Raw genomic sequence first — 21013 nt, 5'->3', positions numbered from 1 at the left:
GCACTTCCTGAGCGTGATTCTCAGGTATGTCCAAGAATACACCCTCAGGAGTACAATAAATGACGCACCCCATTTTACACAATAAGTCTCTTCCCAGGAGATTAGTCGGTGCCGATGCAGCCAGCAAAAAGGAATGCTTGGTATGTAAAGGCCCTACTGTAATCTCGGCTGGTTTGCTAACAGGGTAGTGCTGGACTACTCCCGTTACCCCTATGGCTGGAATTGTCTTACCAGTGGTTCTCATGCCCACCGTCGAATTTATCACTGATTTGGCCGCCCCTGTATCTACAAGGAAGTTTAATGTTTTACCAGCTACATTAATTGCAATTTCAGGTTCACTCCCAAGACTTGCAATCAATTTTACTGGCTGCAGATTACAGGTATGGCCACACCCCTATTGGGTATGGTGACCTCCCTGAATCCCGCTGGCAGCAACTACTTGTGAAGGGGTTAAATGGGAACTGCCAGAGGCTTGCCAGTCTCTGTTCGGGGGGTATCTTTTTGTTTCCCCTGCATGTGGCTCATAACTCCGTTTCTGCGGACCCTGCTCCCAATGTCGTGTGTCGTGTCGTTGTCTAGGGGGTTGATATGAGTTTTGTGAATTTTTCACTCTACAGTCTCGTGCCATGTGTCCCTGTCTATGACAAGAAAAACAAGTTACCACATTTGACTTACCCACAGGGTTTGGTGATTTATACAAAGGCTGCCTTGTGGTCAGGGCCTGTATACTTACGGCCATTAACTTATCACCTTGTGACTCCCTGTGTCGGGTGATATTCCGGTCGTGATCAATAGCAGCCTCTCTCAAAGTAGCCGACAGACCTCGCCAACATGGTTGCGTGGTCTGTACCCTTGTCTTTAATGTCTCTTTTAAACCATCCATTAGTACAGATACTGCTACTTCTCGATGGTTTATGTTTGTTTTAATGTCCTCTATACCTGTGTATTTTGCCATTTCTAGTAATGCCCTGTGAAAATATTCTGCAGCAGTTTCTGACTCTTTCTGTCTAATGGAGAAAATCTTGTTCCACTTAACTACCGCTGGAAAATACTCCTTTAACTGTAAATTTATTCTTTTTACGTTATCTTTGTTGTACACATCTGTAAGGAGGTACATCCTGATCTAATCCACAGTCAGCTAAAAATTGAGCTGCGTCGACATTGGAGGGTAAACATGCCCTCAGCAATACCTGCCAGTCTTTGTTATTGGGCTCTAAAGTGTTCCCTAGGTCTCTGATGTATTTCTGGCTAGCAACTAAGTCTTTCCTAGGGTCAGGGAATTCAGACACTATGGTTCTTAATTCCATTCGGGAAAATGGGCTGTACATGGCAATGTTCCTAACAGGTGTGATTCCTGTCGTGTCAGTTTTCCCATTTGGCACTGCTATTACCCTAACAGGATTTAGTCTACTAACATCATTCTGTGTAGATTCTACAGCCTGCGGTGAAATGGTTTCAGCATAGTGTATGGTGCCGTACTTACCTGTAGATACGACCTCACCTATCCCTCCGCTAGGGGCTTTTGTTACTAATCTCGTGGGTGGAGCCGTGCCTACTGTTGTCTCTGCTATGGTGGCTGCTAGAGAGAGCGCCGATATTGTTGCCGATTCGTCAACTTGATCACACTCCTGGGGAAAGTTCAAAACAGGGTACAACTTGCACGGGTTAATACTTGCATTTGTTAACTTATTAACATTTACACAGTTGCTAAGTGTTTGTTTGTTACACCCTAATGCGTCATTCTCCGCAACCAATTTCTCTCCTGATATGTATGGTGGTGGCGGGGCCGTCGCTATCAATTTCTTGATAGGATTAGATCCCGCCGCCAGAGCCAATCCTCTCTGTATTTCACCCTCCTGTTGCCATAACTGCAAATAATCATAATGTTGGATTCGGCTCTTTGTTGATTTAATGAGACATATCCTCCTCAAATTTTGCAACACTTCTGGGCTAAAGCTACCTACTCTTGGGAATTTCTCCCCGTCATGCACTGTCATTCTCTCCCATTCATCACATAAAACCTCTGTATGTGAACCATATTTTTCACACATTCCGTACCTTGCCGACCCGACTGGTCGGTTTACTGAATCAACCCGAACCGAGGTTGATCGCCCCCTTCCTGAACAATTGGCCCCCATAACTTGCAGGCATTGCTTTCACCACCTCTGACCTTCAATCAGGGTCTTCAGCGAACCCTTACAAAAACCAAAATGTTCACGATAGGCTGACGGTGGCGGTTTACCGAGTACCCCACTCACTCGCCCACGCCGACCAATACGACCCACACACTGCCTTAGCGCTGGCGTACTCGACCCAGGGCCCCTATGAACCTCTATTTACTGGAACATGCGAGGGATATCCGCAGAACACTTACTCTTTCCAGTAACTATTGGTTGTTGGACAATTCCTGAGTGACCAGCGAACTTCCCTTCAGAAAATAAAAAATTACACAAATCACATCAGAGTGTACAAATAGTTTTATGACCGGGTTCGTACACAAATGGTACTGGTCAGATTAACTAATGTACACAATTACGTGCGGTACAATCGTTCAGCACATAAGCAACTAATCTTATGTGCTGAGCGACCAGTGGAATCGAAAATTTCGGCTGCGAATTCCTTCAGCCAGAGCTTTATTGGCCTATATGGGTTTTGCACCAACCCCCTGGGTTGTGCCCTTTTCTCTTATTTATGGCAGACTTCTTAGTCTGCTGTACCTGGACCTCCTGGTCTGTAGTATGACCTCCTGGTCTACTATACTCTACTGCTCAAATTTTATGTTTAACCAGAGATGCCTCCCTAGCCACCATGCACGTCACTTACATGTATGTACCTCTGCGAGAACTCGACTTCTTGTGGTTCAACCTGGAAAATTGTATAAACTTATATATACACAAAACACTCACTCACCACATGTACACTTTTGTTTCTATTTCTATTTCTGCGCAGAAATTTTCTTTAGACCAGATGTGTTGTGAATTTGGAGAAGGATCTGTTAATCTAAATTTCGGACACTAAAATAGACTTGCGCTACTTACCACGTTGCCACCTTTCCGCCTGTTTTTAAAAATCAACACTATCGTGTGACTTGAGTTACGTGGGCGTACCCAGACGCTCCGTTGCGTAATTTACGCTGCGTGCATCGGCCTTTGAGTTGCGTACGCGAGTCTCACCCTTTGTTAGAGACACGTGTACGCAAAGCAAATATCCACCGTAACACAACTAACACGTTTTATCAATGTAGATGATCCTCGATCGTCTACCGCGCAACACACCGATCTCTCCTTATACCTTAGGTAGAGTTGCGTGTGGGCTTTACACTTTATCCCTTTATATATTACATTTACACTTTAACTATGAAATAGCGACAAATCTCTCTTAGCACGTTTTATCAATTATAAAATGGCAAACAGGAGAGTGATATGAAAATACACGAATGAAAAAGAAATGCAGATATGTGCGTGCGTACGCAAGATAGAAATAAACAGTTTTAAAAGACACTAGCGTATTGTTCTTACCTCCGGTTCCGGATTCCTTCAGCACCCTTTACTAAGCGAAGCAGACGCTTATCCAAACAGCACTACGAGGAATATGACCTCCCGCCCTTTGCTGCTGGATAATGTCTGCTCAAATTACCTAGCAGAGATATGTGAAGGACAGGACGAGCCGCCAATTGATAAAGCTAAATATTTATCTTATTAAAAACCCTTTAAGAGGCCTAAGAACACTGTACGCTATTGACGTATGGAGTACCGTAAGGGTACGCACGTTGCGTAGCAATCGCTTAGCCGAGGTCGAGACGCTCAAGCGTCACGTTCGCTCACGGCCAAGAGATCACAGGCAGGCACACTATTGGCTGCTGACTAACGTAATGGTTCGCTATAGCGTGGCGGACGCTCGGGACCACGAGGAGATCACCAGCGGCGCAGACGCTCACAATGTTAAACCTTTATATCTAAACCATAAACAATGTATTATGCAGTAAATCCTTAGTGTAGAGATAGGGTGTAGATGCAACACAGTGTAACCTTATTAACTTAAAAGCTGTTCGAGCGTCACCGACGCTCTGAGAATACTTAACACTATAAGAAATACACAGATACCGTGCTTAGGGTCTAACGCCTTATATGAATGTTATACTTGCAAAAAGAATAATACAATACAAGTCACACACTACAATATAACATAGACTAACTAACCAGGTAACTACACATGAAATACAATACAATACTATTACGTTTAAGAGAATACGAGAGAAAGAGAAGAGAGAGAGAGATATGGCCCATAATAACAAGAAAGACAATATGATTGCGGAGAAAACTTACGCACAAGGGGAACGATCGCATGCGCCTCTGGACATCCAGCTCCCGATTTTCAGCAATGAGAACCGTTGAAGAGTGAGCTGGATGTGATCGGCTTGTCTATTTATGCCCCACACACAATACAATTCAATGGTCCCTACAATCTCATTGTTCATTGGACACAGGAATTCCTCCTCGCATTATAACAAAAGGTCATAGGTTGATTCATACAGGTGGGCTGTGACGATTTCCAACTGCTCAGGTGGGTGGGAAACTAGGTTTCCCGCCGCATGGATAAGTAAGTGCAAATAATAGTAAATGGACATAAACTTCTTATGTCCATAACTATTCGCACGAGCGATTAATCCGCTTCAAACCAACACCGGAATATTGCTAATTAAATATTCTTCCGATGGATACTAAACACCACAGTATTACTCCTGTCTGACCCTTCGTATCAAACAAAGAGGGATTTCTCTGTTCATGAACATGCTACATTAACCAAACTTTCAGAATCTATCAAAGGGACCATGATCTACAAAATACATTATATAGTGGAAATATGTAACGATTGAGTCGCACGCTACGAACACATGAACTCTACCGTAAATGCACATACCGCGCGCCTGCGGGTGCCCGCAACAGCGAGTATGCGCACGCACGGGAGAGCGCACGCATGCGCAGCGCGGACCTGTATGAGGTGCAAATATGGCAGTGTGCATCGTGATATTTTTCTGACTTTGACAACGCGTTAAGTGTTTTTCTTCCGATCCCCCGCTCTCAAAGGACCTGGCAGCTACACGGTAACCACTCTGAGGATATGATCTCTTGCATCCGGATCTAGAGATCACTTTCCTGTCCAGCTTTCCATTCTGATGGGACCTGAGGGTTTGTTGCTGTCTGCTGAGCTGTTGTGCCTAGATCTCAGTGTTTGGATGAACACTTTGTTACACACATTTGGGCTGCACTTTTGGTTTTAATTGCGCACTGGTTTCTCATTCTTCTTCTATTACATATGGGCGGTCATTCCGAGTTGTTCGCTCGCTAGCTGCTTTTAGCAGCATTGCACACGCTAGGTCGCCGCCCTCTGGGAGTGTATCTTAGCTTAGCAGAATTGCGAACGAAAGATTAGCAGTTCTGCTACTAAATAATTTGCTGCAGTTTCTGAGCAGCTCCAGACCTACTCCTAGATTGCGATCACCTCAGTCCGTTTAGATCCTGGTTTGACGTCACAAACACGCCCTGCATTCAGCCAGCCACTCCCCCGTTTCTCCAGCCACTCCTGTGTTTTTTCCAGGCACGCCTGCGTTTTTTAGCACACTCCCTGAAAATGGCCAGTTTCCGCCCAGAAACACCCATTTCCTGTCAATCACACTACGATCACTCGAGCAATGAAAAAACGTCGCTCGAGCTTGTGTAAATCTACAGTTTTCTGTGAAAGTACTTAGCGCATGCGCGCTGCGTACCATGCGCATGCTTGCCGGTTTTTTACTTAATATCTGCACTGCGAAAATCGGCAGCGAGCGATCAACTCGGAATGACCACCATGGAATGCTTTAATTTTCTGGTTTTCTGCACATTTACAGCCCGCGGCAAGTGCAGATTAACAGTGCTAAGCACCAGCACTAGGATTCCATATGTGTTTCACATAACAGGAAGCGGCTCTGATCGCAGGAAGTCGTATTAGATCCGACAATGGGAGTCATTCCGACCCGTTCGCACGCAGTGGTTTATCGCTGCGGTGCGAACGGTCAGAATGCGCATGCGCGGCGGCCGCAATGCGCGTGCGTGATGTTGCCCAGCGACCGGGGTCGCCGGGTTACGTTGCGTCTAACGAAGGAAGTGGTCATAGAGCCGACCGCAAAGAAGATTGACAAGAAGAAGGCGTACTTGGGTGGATCCGGACCGTTGAAGACCGTTTTCGGGGAGTAAGGAAAATGCAGGCGCGTCCAGCAGAACGGAGGGCGGATGTCTGACGTCAAAGCCGGCTCCAGCATCGCAGAAATCGTCGCACAGGGTAAGTAGGTATAGGACTGATCTACTTTTGCTTGAAATTTGTTTTAGCTTAGCAGGGCTGCACAAGCGATCGCAGCCCTGCTAAGGTAAAATACACTCCCCCATAGGCGTGTACTAGTTGATCGCAGCAGCAGCAAAAAGTTGCTGGCTGCGATCAACTCGGAATGACCACCAATATGTAGCTCATCATGTATTCCACATGAATTTCAACATTTCACCATTTTAAGAACACAGAGAAGGGTAATATCGTTCCAAATTATGAGACAGTATAAAAGTCCACAAGTCCATTCTCAATCACGAGGGAATGTCCATAAATAAAACCATCACATAAAAAGAATAAAAATAAGAATCATTTATAGAATAGCATACTGAATAGGCAAATACAATGGAGGACAATATATTTTTATATATAAAAAGAGTGCAAAAGAGAGTAAGATATCTAGAAAAAACAGGTTCACTAATGATAAATCTGAGAGGATCTTATGTGAGGAAACATTTGATTTAAAATTCACCATTGAGCCCCTTGGAAAGAAGGGTCCTCAATTCATGGATCCACCTAATTTCATACCTTGAAATCCATTTGCCCACATCTCTAATGTGCCATTTGGGGAGAATCTGTTGCATAACCCAACATTTTTTTTATAAAGCATTTTTTGCAATTATGAACCTTCTTAATGTGTACAGGAACTGTGCGTCGCTCAAGTCCTTTGTATATGTTATACTGTAGATATGTTCTGCCAGCCTAACCCTGAGACACCTACTGGTTTTCCTACATAAAACATGCCACATTCACACTCCAACACATTTTTGGAGTTGCATGTTATGAATTCCCTAATAGGGTATGTTTTTTTGTTAACAGTGAATTCAGTGATTTTTACGGCTATTCGATTTACACATCAGCCACATCCCACAGCGGTGGAAGCCCTTAGATCTATTCATGAAGCATTGAAAAGTGTGGAGAAGTGGGCCTGTGAAGTTGCCCATGGCATTGAAGTAACATTTATAATTTGCATACTGTACAATTGTATGGAGCAGCTGACTAGTTGTCCTGGGCAACTTCTCCACAGTCTCACTTCTTCACTATTTTCACTGCTTCATGAATAGAAGTCTGCACACTTTGTCTGATTTCGCCCTCCAAACTACTTTTAACAAGTTTAACTTTCAATGTTGGTGCCTTTCTATAGATGAATACCTGTTAGTCTGGTACTACTTCACTAATTATATGGTCTTGTCTAAGTAAATTCCAGTTGTTTTAAAATACTTTTTCAATTTATCTAAAACTCAGGTTATACTGGATGATGAAGGCCCACTAAAAAATAGTTATTTTCTCCTTCAGGGTCCACAGTAGTCCACAGGATTCATGATGGGTTGTAGGTGACGTCAGAGGATCGGGCACCAAACGGTTAAAACTTTTGGGCTCCCAGCATGCATCAGTCCAACCTCCCTATAACCCCGGCTCCTGGTCTAGGGAATTATTATTTTTTATTTGGTGTGGCAGGAGCGGGACCACTGTATAAATGGTGTGGCTGTTTTAGAGCCACAAGCTTTTTAAAACTTTTATTTTATTTAATAAAAATAAGATTTTACTCACCAGTAAATCTATTTCTCGTAGTCCGTAGTGGATGCTGGGGACTCCGTAAGGACCATGGGGAACAGACGGGCTCCGCAGGAGACTGGGCACTCCAAGAAAGATTTAGTACTACTGGTGTGCACTGGCTCCTCCCTCTATGCCCCTCCTCCAGACCTCAGTTAAGGAAACTGTGCCCTGAAGAGCTGACATTACAAGGAAAGGATTTTGGAATCCAGGGTAAGACTCATACCAGCCACACCACAGCGCTATATAACCCAGGGATATTCACTATAATAAGTGATTACCCAATAGCTGCCGATTTTATGTCTTTTGCGCCTAAATTTATGTGCCCCCCCTCTCTTTTTTACCCTTCTTGTACCTGGATACTGCAGGGGAGAGCCTGGGGAGCATCCTTCTAGCGGAGCTCTGAAGAGAAAATGGCGCTGGTGTGCTGAGGAAGAAGGCCCCGCCCCCTCAGCGGCGGGCTTCTGTCCCGCTTCTGTATGAAAAAAATGGCGTTTTTTTTTTACATATATACAGTGCCTGACTGTATATATGTATGTTATGCCAAAAAGGTACTTCAATTGCTGCCCATGGCGCCCCCCCCAGCGCCCTGCACCCTACAGTGACCGGAGTGTGAAAGTGTGCTAGCAGTAAATCTATTTCTCGTAGTCCGTAGTGGATGCTGGGCGCCCGTCCCAAGTGCGGACTTTCTGCAATACGTGTATATAGTTATTGCTTAATAAAGGGTTATGTTATGTGGCATCCGTTGAGTGATGCTCGATTGTTGTTCATACTGTTAACTGGGTATGGTTATCACAAGTTATACGGTGTGATTGGTGTGGCTGGTATGAGTCTTACCCTGGATTCCTAATCCTTTCCTTGTAGTGTCAGCTCTTCCGGGCACAGTTTCCCTAACTGAGGTCTGGAGGAGGGGCATAGAGGGAGGAGCCAGTGCACACCAGATAGTACCTAATCTTTCTTTTAGAGTGCCCAGTCTCCTGCGGAGCACGTCTATTCCCCATGGTCCTTACGGAGTCCCCAGCATCCACTACGGACTACGAGAAATAGAATTACCGGTGAGTAAATTCTTATTTTATATATATATATATATATATATATATATATATATATATATATATATATATATATATACATATATACATATATATACATACACACACTAGGTGCTCCATCGCGCCCTACGGGCGCTCTTCACACCGTCGCAAGGGGCTACGCCCCCTTAACCCTTGCATGCCTTTCTGGGGTTCAATATTTGTATTATATGGAGTATTACCTGCATTCCTTTGTTAGTGGTTAAATATTGCACAATGGAAGGGCGTGCGATGGTGAAGGAGGCGCAGCCCCTTGCGACGACGTGAACAGCACCTGCAGGGCACAATGTACAGAATGTAGCGGGTGCGGGGGGGGGACTGCGGATGGGGGAGGGTGTCTGCAGATGCTGCGGGTGGAGGGGGGGGGGCGGTTGCAGGGGGGCCCAGATGGGGAAGGGTCGGGAGGTGCTGTGGGTAGGGGAGGGGCAGAGGAGTGGGGGCTGCAGATGGGGGAGGGGTCCGGAGGTATTGCAGGTGGGGGAGGGGCAGGCGTGCTACGGGTGGGGGAGGGGCAGGTGCGGGGATGTTGCGGATGGGTGAAGGGTTCCGGAGGTGCTGTGGGATGGGAAGGGGTGGGGGACCGGGGGTGAGGAAGGGGGTCCGGAGGCGCTGCAGGTGGTGGAGGGGCAGGTGCGGGGGTGCCATGGGTGGGGGAGGGGGTGGGTGAGGGGGGGGACCACAGATGGAGGAGGGTGTCTGCAGATGCTGCGAGTGGAGGGGGGGCAGGTGTGGGGGGAGACATATATAGGGGGTGGATGGTGGAGGGGGTCTGAAGGTGCTGTGGGTGGTGGAGGGGCGGGGAGTGGGAGCCGCAGGTGGTGTAGGGGGTCTAAAGGCAGAGCGTGTGGGGGAGGGGTGGAGTGCCACATGTGGTGGAGGGGAAGGTGCTGAGGTGTGGTGCATTGGGGAGGGGTCTGGAGGTGCTGCAGGTACTGTACCTGCCAAAAAGGTAGTTGGAGGGTATGCAGTAACAGGGCCAGAACAGGGGTGGCATTGTCAGAACAGGGGTGATGGGGCCAGGACAGGGGTGACGGGGCAACGGGGCCAGGACAGGGGCGACGGGGCCAGGACAGAAATGACAGGGACAGGATAGGGGTGACGGGGCCAGGGGTAGGGGCTGCAGGACCAGGACAGGGCCAGGATAGGGTTGACAGGTCCAGGATAAGGGTGACAGGGCCAGGATAAGGGTGACAGGGCCAGGATAAGGGTGACAGGGCAAGGCCAGGGGTGACAGGGACATGACAGAACAATGGAGAGATTGCTATTAAGGACAAAACAGCGGTGACAGTGACAGACAGATGTGTCTTACCGGAGTCACTGCTGCTGGCTGCTGCTGTTCCACTCCATCCTGTTGGGATCTGCTGCTGGTGGAGACTTGGCATGGCTGACTCTGTCAGGCTGGAGTCCTGCTTCCTCTGCCTGTCCGCATCCCTCCCCACTCCACTCCACTCCACTCCACTCCACTCCACTCCACTCCACTCCACTCCACTCCACTCCACTCCACTCCACTCCACTCCACTCCACTCCACTCCACTCCACTCCACTCCACTCCACTCCACTCCAGTCACACACCGCGGACCACGCGCGACTGCCGGGCACTGTGGTAAGGGGAGACTGGGAGTGACTGGTTAGCCCCCAGGAGACGCTGCGGCTGGAGGGAGAAGGGGGTCATAGCATGCACGCGGCGCGGACCTCGCGGCTGCCGGGCACTGTGGTAAGGGGAGACTGGGAATGAGTGGTTAGCCCCCAGGAGACGCTGCCGCTGAAGGGAGGAGGGGGTCAGAGCCTGCAAGCAGCGCGGACTTCTGCAGCACTGCCAGCCGGCTAAAGTGTGTGAAGGAGCTGGGCGCACATCACTGCGGCTGGCAGCGCTGCAGCTATCGTGGGGTTGCCGGGGCTGGAGATAACAGAGGCAGTACGGAACCTGCACAGCGGCAGGTGCCCCACAAAACTGCAGCTAAGAAGCGTGGAGTGTGCCAGAAAGTGACACTCCTCCGTGCCAGAAAGACCCTGCTGAGTTTGCTGATGTGGTGGGTCAAGCACACAGTGAACCAGTGCCCATCTCTCTGTACGGCATACCCCCTCATACCTCCCAACTGTCCCGATTTTCGTGGGACAGTCCCATTTGTTTTGGTCTGTCCCGCTGTCCCACCCGCGGGCCGCAGTGTCCCGCGGTGGGTGGGTGTGTGTGTGGGGGGGGGGGGGGGGGAGCAGTTGGGAAGCTCCTGTACTCGCTGTTCTGCTTAACAGAGCAGCGGTGAATAGACGCTGTGCGCATAGCATCAATTTAGTGGAGACAGAGGGAGAGGGGGCATCAGGGGGTACGGATTAAGGGGGGGTGGTCCGGCATTAAGGGGGGGGGGCCCAGGGGGTACGTACCGCGGGCCCCCAGATGAAGTAGCTCTGTCCCAGCTCTGAAGCTCCCCCCGTCCTGCCAGCAACAGCATTGTGCTACAGTCAGCACACGCTGCTGCGTGTTGGCAGGTCTGTGGTGTTGCAGGGAGGCAGCAGCCTCCCTGCTTTCTTCTGCCTGTGCGGGTGTGTAGGGGGGAGCAACCACCCCCTCTGGATTTACCCCTAGCTGAGGGGCCAAATCCCATAAAAAAAAAAAATCCCGGAATTTGCATAAGAGGGCGTGGCCACATGGGCCGCGATTAGGCCACGCCCCAAACCCACAGCAGGCACAGCAATGAGATGAGACAGGGGGGCCCTAAGTGTCCTGGGCCCCCCAGACTCCTAATCCGCCCCTGGGGGCATGCCAGCAGCTCACAGAGCGCTGGGCATGCCCCCTCACTGATGAAAATGGGGGCGTCGCTCGCGATCGCGGGTCCTCCCGCAAAGCCATGCCCCCTTTTCGTTGGTCACGCCCCCTTTTTTGCCACACGTGTGTCCCTCCTCCTGCCTGAAGAAAGCTGGGATGTATGCACCCCTGTCTGCCTGGAGAAAGCTGGGAGGTATGCACCCCTGCCTGTGCCATGCCCATACCATAAGCTTCTGCTCCTATAGATTTGCCCAGATCTGTGACTCATTTGACTAACTCCGTCCAGTGTTGTGACTCCGCCCAAAGTCACAGATCTGGGCTATTATATAAGAGATAATAAGAATTTACTCACCGGTAATTCTATTTCTCGTAGTCCGTAGTGGATGCTGGGACTCCGTAAGGACCATGGGGAATAGCAGCTCCACAGGAGACTGGGCACAACTAAAAGAAAGCTTTAGTCTAACTGGTGTGCACTGGCTCCTCCCACTATGACCCTCCTCCAGACTTCAGTTAGGATACTGTGCCCGGAAGAGCTGACACAATAAGAAAGGATTTTGAATCCCGAGTAAGACTCATACCAGCCACACCAATCACACCGTATAACTCGTGATACAATACCCAGTTAACAGTATGATAACAACGGAGCCTCTCAACAGATGGCTCAACAATAACCCTTTAGTTAAACAATAACTATATACAAGTATTGCAGACAATCCGCACTTGGGATGGGCGCCCAGCATCCACTACGGACTACGAGAAACAGAATTACCGGTGAGTAAATTCTTATTTTCTCTGGACGTCCTAAGTGGATGCTGGGACTCCGTAAGGACCATGGGGATTATACCAAAGCTCCCAAACGGGCGGGAGAGTGCGGATGACTCTGCAGCACCGAATGGGCAAACTCTAGGTCCTCCTCAGCCAGGGTGTCAAACTTGTAGAATTTAGCAAATGTGTTTGACCCCGACCAAGTAGCTGCTCGGCAAAGTTGTAGAGCCGAGACCCCTCGGGCAGCCGCCCAAGAAGAGCCCACCTTCCTCGTGGAATGGGCTTTCCCTGATTTAGGATGCGGCAGTCCAGCCGCAGAATGTGCAAGCTGAATCGTACTACAGATCCAGCGAGCAATAGTCTGCTTTGAAGCAGGTGCACCCAACTTGTTGGGCACATGCAGGATAAATAGCGAGTCAGTCTTTCTGACGCCAGCTGTCCTGGAAACAAACTTTTAGGGCCCTGACTACTACAACAACTTGGAAGCCTCCAAGTCTTTAGTAGCCGCAGGCACCACAATAGGTTGGTTCAAATGAAAAGCTGATACCACCTGAGGGAGAAACTGGGGACGAGTCCTCAATTCTGCCCTATCCATATGAAAAATCAGATAAGGGCTTTTACATGACAAAGCCGCCAATTCTGATACACGCCTGGCCGAAGCAAAGGCCAACAACATGACCACTTTCCACGCGAGATATTTAAATTCCACGGTTTTAAGTGGCTCAAACCAATGAGACTTTAGGAAATCCAACACCACGTTGAGATCCCAGGGTGCCACTGGAGGCACAAAAGGGGGCTGAATATGCAGCACTCCCTTAACAAAAGTCTGAACTTCAGGCAGTGAAGCCAGTTCTCTCTGAAAGAAAATCGATAGAGCCGAAATCTGGACTTTAATGGAACCCAATTTTAGGCCCATAGTCACCCCTGACTGTAGGAAGTGCAGGAAACGGCCCAGCTGAAATTCTTCCGTTGGGGCCTTCCTGGCCTCACACCACGCAACATATTTTCGCCAAATGCGGTGATAATGGTTCACGGTCACTTCTTTCCTAGCTTTAATCAGCAAAGGAATGACTTCCTCCGGAATACCCTTTTCCTTCAGGATCCGGCGTTCAACCGCCATGCCGTCAAACGCAGCCGCGGTAAGTCTTGGAACAGACAGGGCCCCTGCTGCAGCAGGTCCTGTCTGAGCGGCAGAGGCCATGGGTCCTCTGAGATAATTTCTTGAAGTTCCGGGTACCAAGCTCTTCTTGGCCAATCCGGAACAATGAGTATAGTTCTTACTCCTCTTCTCCTTATTATCCTCAGTACCTTTGGTATGAGAGGAAGAGGAGGGAACACATAAACCGACCGGTACACCCACGGTGTCACTAGAGCGTCCACAGCTATCGCCTGAGGGTCTCTTGATCTGGCGCAATATCTTTCTAGCTTTTTGTTTAGGCGGGACGCCATCATGTCCACCTGTGGCCTTTCCCAACGGTTTACAATCAGTTGGAAGACTTCTGGATGAAGTCCCCACTCTCCCGGGTGGAGGTCGTGCCTGCTGAGGAAGTCTGCTTCCCAGTTGTCCACTCCCGGAATGAACACTGCTGACAGTGCTAACACGTGATTTTCCGCCCATCGGAGAAGCCTTGTGGCTTCTGCCATCGCCGTCCTGCTTCTTGTGCTGCCCTGTCGGTTTACATGGGCGACTGCCGTGATGTTGTCTGACTGGATCAGTACCGGCTGGTTTTGAAGCAGGGGTTTTGCCTGACTGAGGGCATTGAAAATGGCCCTCAGTTCCAGAATATTTATGTGTAGGGAAGTCTCCTGACTTGACCATAGCCCTTGGAAGTTTCTTCCCTGTGTGACTGCCCCCTAGCCTCGAAGGCTGGCATCCGTGGTCACCAGGACCCAGTCCTGTATGCCGAATCTGCGGCCCTCTTGAAGATGAGCACTTTGCAACCACCACAGCAGAGACACCCTGGTCCTTGTAGACAGGGTTATCAGCCGATGCATCTGAAGATGCGATCCGGACCACTTGTCCAACAGGTCCCACTGAAAGGTTCTTGCATGGAACCTGCCGAATGGAATTGCTTCGTAGGAAGCTACCATCTTTCCCAGGATCCGCGTGCAGTGATGCACCGACACCTGTTTTGGTTTTAGGAGGCCTCTGACTAGAGATGACAGCTCCTTGGCCTTTCTTCTCCGGGAGAAACACTTTTTTCTGTTCTGTGTCCAGAACCATCCCCAGGAACAGTAGACGTGTCGTAGGGACCAGCTGTGACTTTGGAATATTTAGAAACCCGCCGTGCTGTTGTAGCACCTCCCGAGATAGTGCTACCCCGCCTAACAACTGCTCTCTGGACCTCGCCTTTATCAGGAGATCGTCCAAGTACGGGATAATTAAAACTCCCTTCTTTCGAAGGAGTATCATCATTTCGGCCATTACCTTGGTAAAGACCCTCGGAGCCGTGGATAGACCGAACGGCAACGTCTGGAATTGGTAATGACAATCCTGTACCACAAATCTGAGGTACTCCTGGTGAGGATGGTAAATGGGGACATGCAGGTAAGCATCCTTGATGTCCAGTGATACCATGTAATCCCCCTCGTCCAGGCTTGCAATAACCGCCCTGAGCGATTCCATCTTGAACTTGAATTTTTTTATATATGTGTTCAAGGATTTCAAATTTAAAATGGGTCTCACCGAACCGTCCGGTTTCGGTACCACAAACATTGTGGAATAGTAACCCCGTCCTGGTTGAAGTAGGGGCACCTTGACTATCACCTGCTGGGAATACAGCTTGTGAATTGCCTCTAGCACTGCCTCCCTGCCTGAGGGAGTTGTTGGCAAGGCAGATTTGAGGAAACGGCGGGGGGGGAGACGTCTCGAATTCTAGCTTGTACCCCTGAGATACTACTTGAAAGATCCAGGGATCCACCCGTGAGCGAGCCCACTGATTGCTGACATTTTTGAGACGGGCCCCCACCGTACCCGGCTCCGCCTGTGGAGCCCCAGCGTCATGCGGTGGACTTAGAGGAAGCGGGGAAGGACTTTTGCTCCTGGGAACTGGCTGTATGCTGCAGCTTTTTCCCTCTACCTCTGGGCAGAAAGGACGCGCCTTTAACCCGCTTGCCCTTATGGGGCCGAAAGGACTGTACCTGATAATACGGTGCTTTCTTTGGCTGTGAGGGAACATGGGGTAAAAATGCAGACTTCCCAGCTGTTGCTGTGGAAACTAGGTCCGAGAGACCATCCCCGAACAACTCCTCACCTTTATAAGGCAAAACTTCCATGTGCCTTTTAGAGTCTGCATCACCTGTCCACTGCCGAGTCCATAACCCTCTCCTGGCAGAAATGGACATTGCACTTATTTTAGATGCCAGCCGGCAAATATCCCTCTGTGCATCTCTCATATATAAGACTGCGTCTTTAATATGCTCTACGGTTAGCAATATAGTGTCCCTGTCTAGGGTATCAATATTTTCCGACAGGGAATCTGAACACGCAGCTGCAGCAATAGCTGGTCTCAGTATAATACCTGTGTGTGTATATATACAGACTTCAGGATAGCCTCCTGCTTTCTATCAGCAGGTTCCTTTAGGGCGGCCATATCCGGAGACGGTAGTGCCACCTTCTTTGACAAGCGTGTGAGCGCTTTATCCACCCTAGGGGATGTTTCCCAACGTGACCTATCCTCTGGCGGGAAAGGGTACATCATTAGTAACCTTTTATAAATTACTAGTTTCCCATCGGGGGAAGCCCACGCTTCTTCACACACTTCGTTTAACTCCTCAGATGGAGGAAAAACTACTGGTAGTTTTTTCTCTCCAAACATAATACCCTTTTTTGTGGTACCTGGGGTAACATCAGAAATGTGCAACACATTTTTCATAGCCTCAATCATGTAACGTGTGGCCCTATTGGAAGTTACATTAGTCTCATCGTCGTCGACACTGGAGTCAGTATCCGTGTCGACATCTGTGTCTGCCATCTGAGGTAGCGGGCGTTTTAGAGCCCCTGATGGCTTTTGAGACGCCTGGGCAGGCACAGGCTGAGAAGCCGGCTGTCCCATATTCGGAATGTCGTCAAACTTTTTATGTAAGGAGTCGACAGTCACGTAATTCCTTCCACATAACTATCCACTCTGGTGTCGGCCCCGCAGGGGGTGACATCACATTTATAGGCATCTGCTCCGCCTCCACATAAGCCTCCTCAAACATGTCGACACAGCCGTACCGAACACTGCACACACACAGGGAATGCTCTGACAGAGGACAGAACCCCACAAAGCCCTTTGGGGAGACAGAGTATGCCAGCACACACCAGAGCGCTATAATAATACAGGGATTAACCGAATTATTTCCCCTTATAGCTGCTATATAAGTTATACTGCGCCTAAATTTAGTGCCCCCCCTCTCTTTTTTACCCTTCTGTAGCTTGAAACTGCAGGGGAGAGCCAGGGAGCGATCCTTCCAGCGGAGCTGTGAGGGAAAAATGGCGCCAGTGTGCTGAGGGAGATAGCCCCGCCCCTTTTTCGGCTGACTTTTCTCCCGCTTTTTTTATGGATTCTGGCAGGGGTATTTATCACATATATAGCCTCTGGGACTATATATTGTGATTTTTAGCTAGCCAAGGTATATATATTGCTGCTCAGGGCGCCCCCCCCCAGCGCCCTGCACCCATCAGTGACCGGAGTGTGAGGTGTGCATGAGGAGCAATGGCGCACAGCTGCAGTGCTGTGCGCTACCTTGTTGAAGACCGAAGTCTTCTGCCGCCGATTTCCAGGACCATCTTCGTGCTTCTGGCTCTGTAAGGGTGACGGCGGCGCGGCTCCGGGACCGAACGATCGAGGTCGGGTCCTGTGTTCGATCCCTCTGGACCTAATGGTGTCCAGTAGCCTAAGAAGCCCAAACTATCTCCAGTCAGGTAGGTTCGCTTCTTCTCCCCTTAGTCCCTCGTCGCAGTGAGTCTGTTGCCAGCAGATCTCACTGAAAATAAAAAAACTAAAATATACTTTCTTTCTAGCTCAGGAGAGCCCCTAGTGTGCATCCAGCTCAGCCGGGCACAAGATTCTAACTGAAGTCTGGAGGAGGGTCATAGTGGGAGGAGCCAGTGCACACCAGTTAGACTAAAGCTTTCTTTTAGTTGTGCCCAGTCTCCTGCGGAGCCGCTATTCCCCATGGTCCTTACGGAGTCCCAGCATCCACTTAGGACGTCAGAGAAAATATATATATATATATATATATATATATATATATATATATATGTTTTTTGCCAGTGTTGTTAGCTCCAGTAACTTGCTGCCCAGGGCGCCCCCTCCTGCGCCCTGTGAGTGCCGTTGGTATGTGGGAGCATGGCGCGCTGCGCTGTACCTCAGTTACTGAAGTCTTCTGCCGTCACTGAAGGCTTCTTTATACTCACCGACTTCTTTCTTCTGGCTTCTGTGAGGGGGTTGACGGCGCGACTCTGGGAACAAGCAGCTACGCGCACCAAGTGATCGAACCCTCTGGAGCTAATGGTGTCCAGGGGTTCACTACGGCTGGCCGGCGGTCGGGCTCCCGGCGACCAGCATCCCGGCGCCGGGAGCCCGACCGCCGGCTTACCGACAGCTTGGCGAGCGCAAATGAGCCCCTTGCGGGCTCGCTGCGCTCGCCACGCTACGGGCACGGTGGCGCGCCACACTATTTTATTCTCCCTCTATGGGGGTCGTGGACCCCCACGAGGGAAAATAATTGTCGGTATGCCGGCTGTCGGGCTCCCGGCGCCGGTATACTGAGCGCCGGGAGCCCGACCGCCGGCAAACAGAAGACCACCCGGTGTCCAGTAGCCTAAGAAGCAGAGCCCTTAACTCAGAAGGAGTAGGTTGACTTCTCTCCTCTCACTCCCACGAAGCAGGGAGTCTGTAGCCAACAGGTCTCCCTGAAAACAAAAAACCTAACAAAATCTTTTCAGAGAAACTCAGGAGAGCTCCCCTAGTGTGTATCCAGTCTCTCTGGGCACAGAATCTAACGGAGGTCTGGAGGAGGGGCATAGAGGGAGGAGCCAGTTCCCACCCAGTCAGTCTTTTAGTGTGCCCATGTCTCCTGTGGATCCCGTTTATACCCCATGGTCCTTTTGGAGTCCCCAGCATCCTCTAGGACGTAAGAGAAATTATATATATATATATATATATATATAATATATATATATATATATATATATATATATATATATATATATATATATATATATATATACATACACATACATACACACACACACACACACACACACACAGGAATTCAGCATGTTACTCTGCAAATAACCACTAATTTCTGATGTTCATATAATGTGCACAACAATCGTTGATAATTGGAGAGATGCAGTAGTGCAGAGTATTGATGCTTACCCTAGGATTATTACTACAGGTTGAGTATCCCATATCCAAATATTCCGAAATACGGAATATTCTGAAATACGGACTTTTTTGAGTGAGAGTGAGATAGTGAATCCTTTGTTTTTTGATGACTCAATGTACACAAACTTTGTTTAATACACAAAATTATTAAATATATTGTATTAAATGACCCCCAGGCTGTGTGTATAAGGTGTATATGAAACATAAATGAATTGTGTGAATGTACACACGCTTTGTTTAATGCACAAAGTTATAAAAAATATTGTCTAAAATGACCTTCAGGCTGTGTGTATGTGTATATGTAACATAAATGCATTCTGTGCTTATATTTAAGTCCCATCACCATGATATCTCCTTATGGTATGAAATTATTCCAAAATACGGAAAAATCCGATATCCAAAATACCTCTGGTCCCAAGCATTTTGGATAAGGGATACTCAACCTGTACCATAATTGTCTGAGAGGTTGCCCGAGTCAGGAGAGTATATTGTGATGCTGAGGGCACTCTGCAGAAATGGGGCTGAAAGCAAGAGTACAAGAGTCTTACAAAATGTTCAAATGACTCCTAAAACTAGTGCAGGGATAACTGCAGAAAGTCTGCATAACTGCAGTCAGCAGTGTGACAGAGAAAGACTCAAGCCAACATTTATTATCAGAATGTGTAAGCATAGCATCCTAACACAGGTGTAATTACAGAAAGGGTAGCTATCTGGGAACACCATGGGCTTGGCTCTTGGCAGTGACCACAGCTGGACCTTGGAGGAAAGGTCGCTGGCTGACAACATTGTGGTCCAGAGTCAGGGTAATGACACCAGTAGGGTGTTTGCTTATGTGAAGATGGAGCCACAGAGGCAAAGCAAAAACTGGTTTATAATCAAATGTAACGCAAAGGAGCAGAAAACAAAGATCTTATTCTCATTCAGTGCACTACCTTACTGCTTGGCTTAATAAACACACAAATATCTAGTCCATGTGCTTTAAGTTCCCTCCGCACTCAGGTTGGTATGGTTGCAACAGGCTGTACTCCTGTCTCAACTGAGCTCTGGGTCCACTTACTACAGGAGCATGCACAGCAACATGGGAGGGGGTGGGTCATCACATGTACCAGGCCCCATGGTTCAGAGGGTGCCTGAGGAACAGTGGCCTGAGAGGACCCTGAGCTCAGCCACCTGAAACCAGGTCCTGAGTTGTAGAGCCATGCGGAGGTGTCCTCCATGATGCCCTGTCTTGGGAAGACTGCCAGGGGAATCCTCCTGCTGGGCTGCCGCTTCTGTCATGACCCACACTTGGTTCTTTCTTCTCCAGGGGTTCCAGTCTTCTCCATGCATTGACTCCAACGGACAGGCAGTTCCAGGATGGCTCTGCAGCAAACAGTAGCCCTCTCCTACTTCCTACAATGAAGTCTTCTCCTGGGTCCTAACTCGCAGCGTTGTTAAGGTCTCTGATGCGGAGGTCCGTTATGCCTTCATGATGAGTAGTAGCTGGTCACACATCACAAACTCCCAACCAGACTCTCCTCCAGGATGGTGATCGGAGTCCTCTCCCTGGCTGTGGTGAGCTCCTAATCACACACACATACATTATGGCAGAGACATTAGTGTATCGGGCCCTAATATTTCCGTTGCCCACCCTGTAGAGGAGATGCAACAGCCTCACAATGGGCCCTTTCCTGAGCTCCACACTGAGCAGTCTCTTCAGTTGCTCACTGAGCTTTCACAAACCGGAAGATTTTATACTAGCTACACCTGGTCTGCAAACACCACAGTAAGTAAGCATACTATAATGCTCTTACAACACAGCTCAGAAAATAAGATTTTACTCACCGGTAAATCTATTTCTCATAGTCCGTAGTGGATGCTGGGGACTCCGTAAGGACCATGGGGAATAGACGGGCTCCGCAGGAGACTGGGCACTCTAAAGAAAGATTTAGCACTACCTGGTGTGCACTGGCTCCTCCCTCTATGCCCCTCCTCCAGACCTCAGTTAAGGAAACTGTGCCCGGAAGAGCTGACATTACAAGGAAAGGATTTTGGAATCCAGGGTAAGACTCATACCAGCCACACCAATCACACCGTATAACTCGTGATAAACTTACCCAGTTAAC

The sequence above is a fragment of the Pseudophryne corroboree genome, chromosome 2, assembly GCF_028390025.1.
Source record: "Pseudophryne corroboree isolate aPseCor3 chromosome 2, aPseCor3.hap2, whole genome shotgun sequence".
Lineage (NCBI taxonomy): Eukaryota > Metazoa > Chordata > Amphibia > Anura > Myobatrachidae > Pseudophryne > Pseudophryne corroboree.
Note: the sequence above shows the minus strand (reverse complement) of the source record.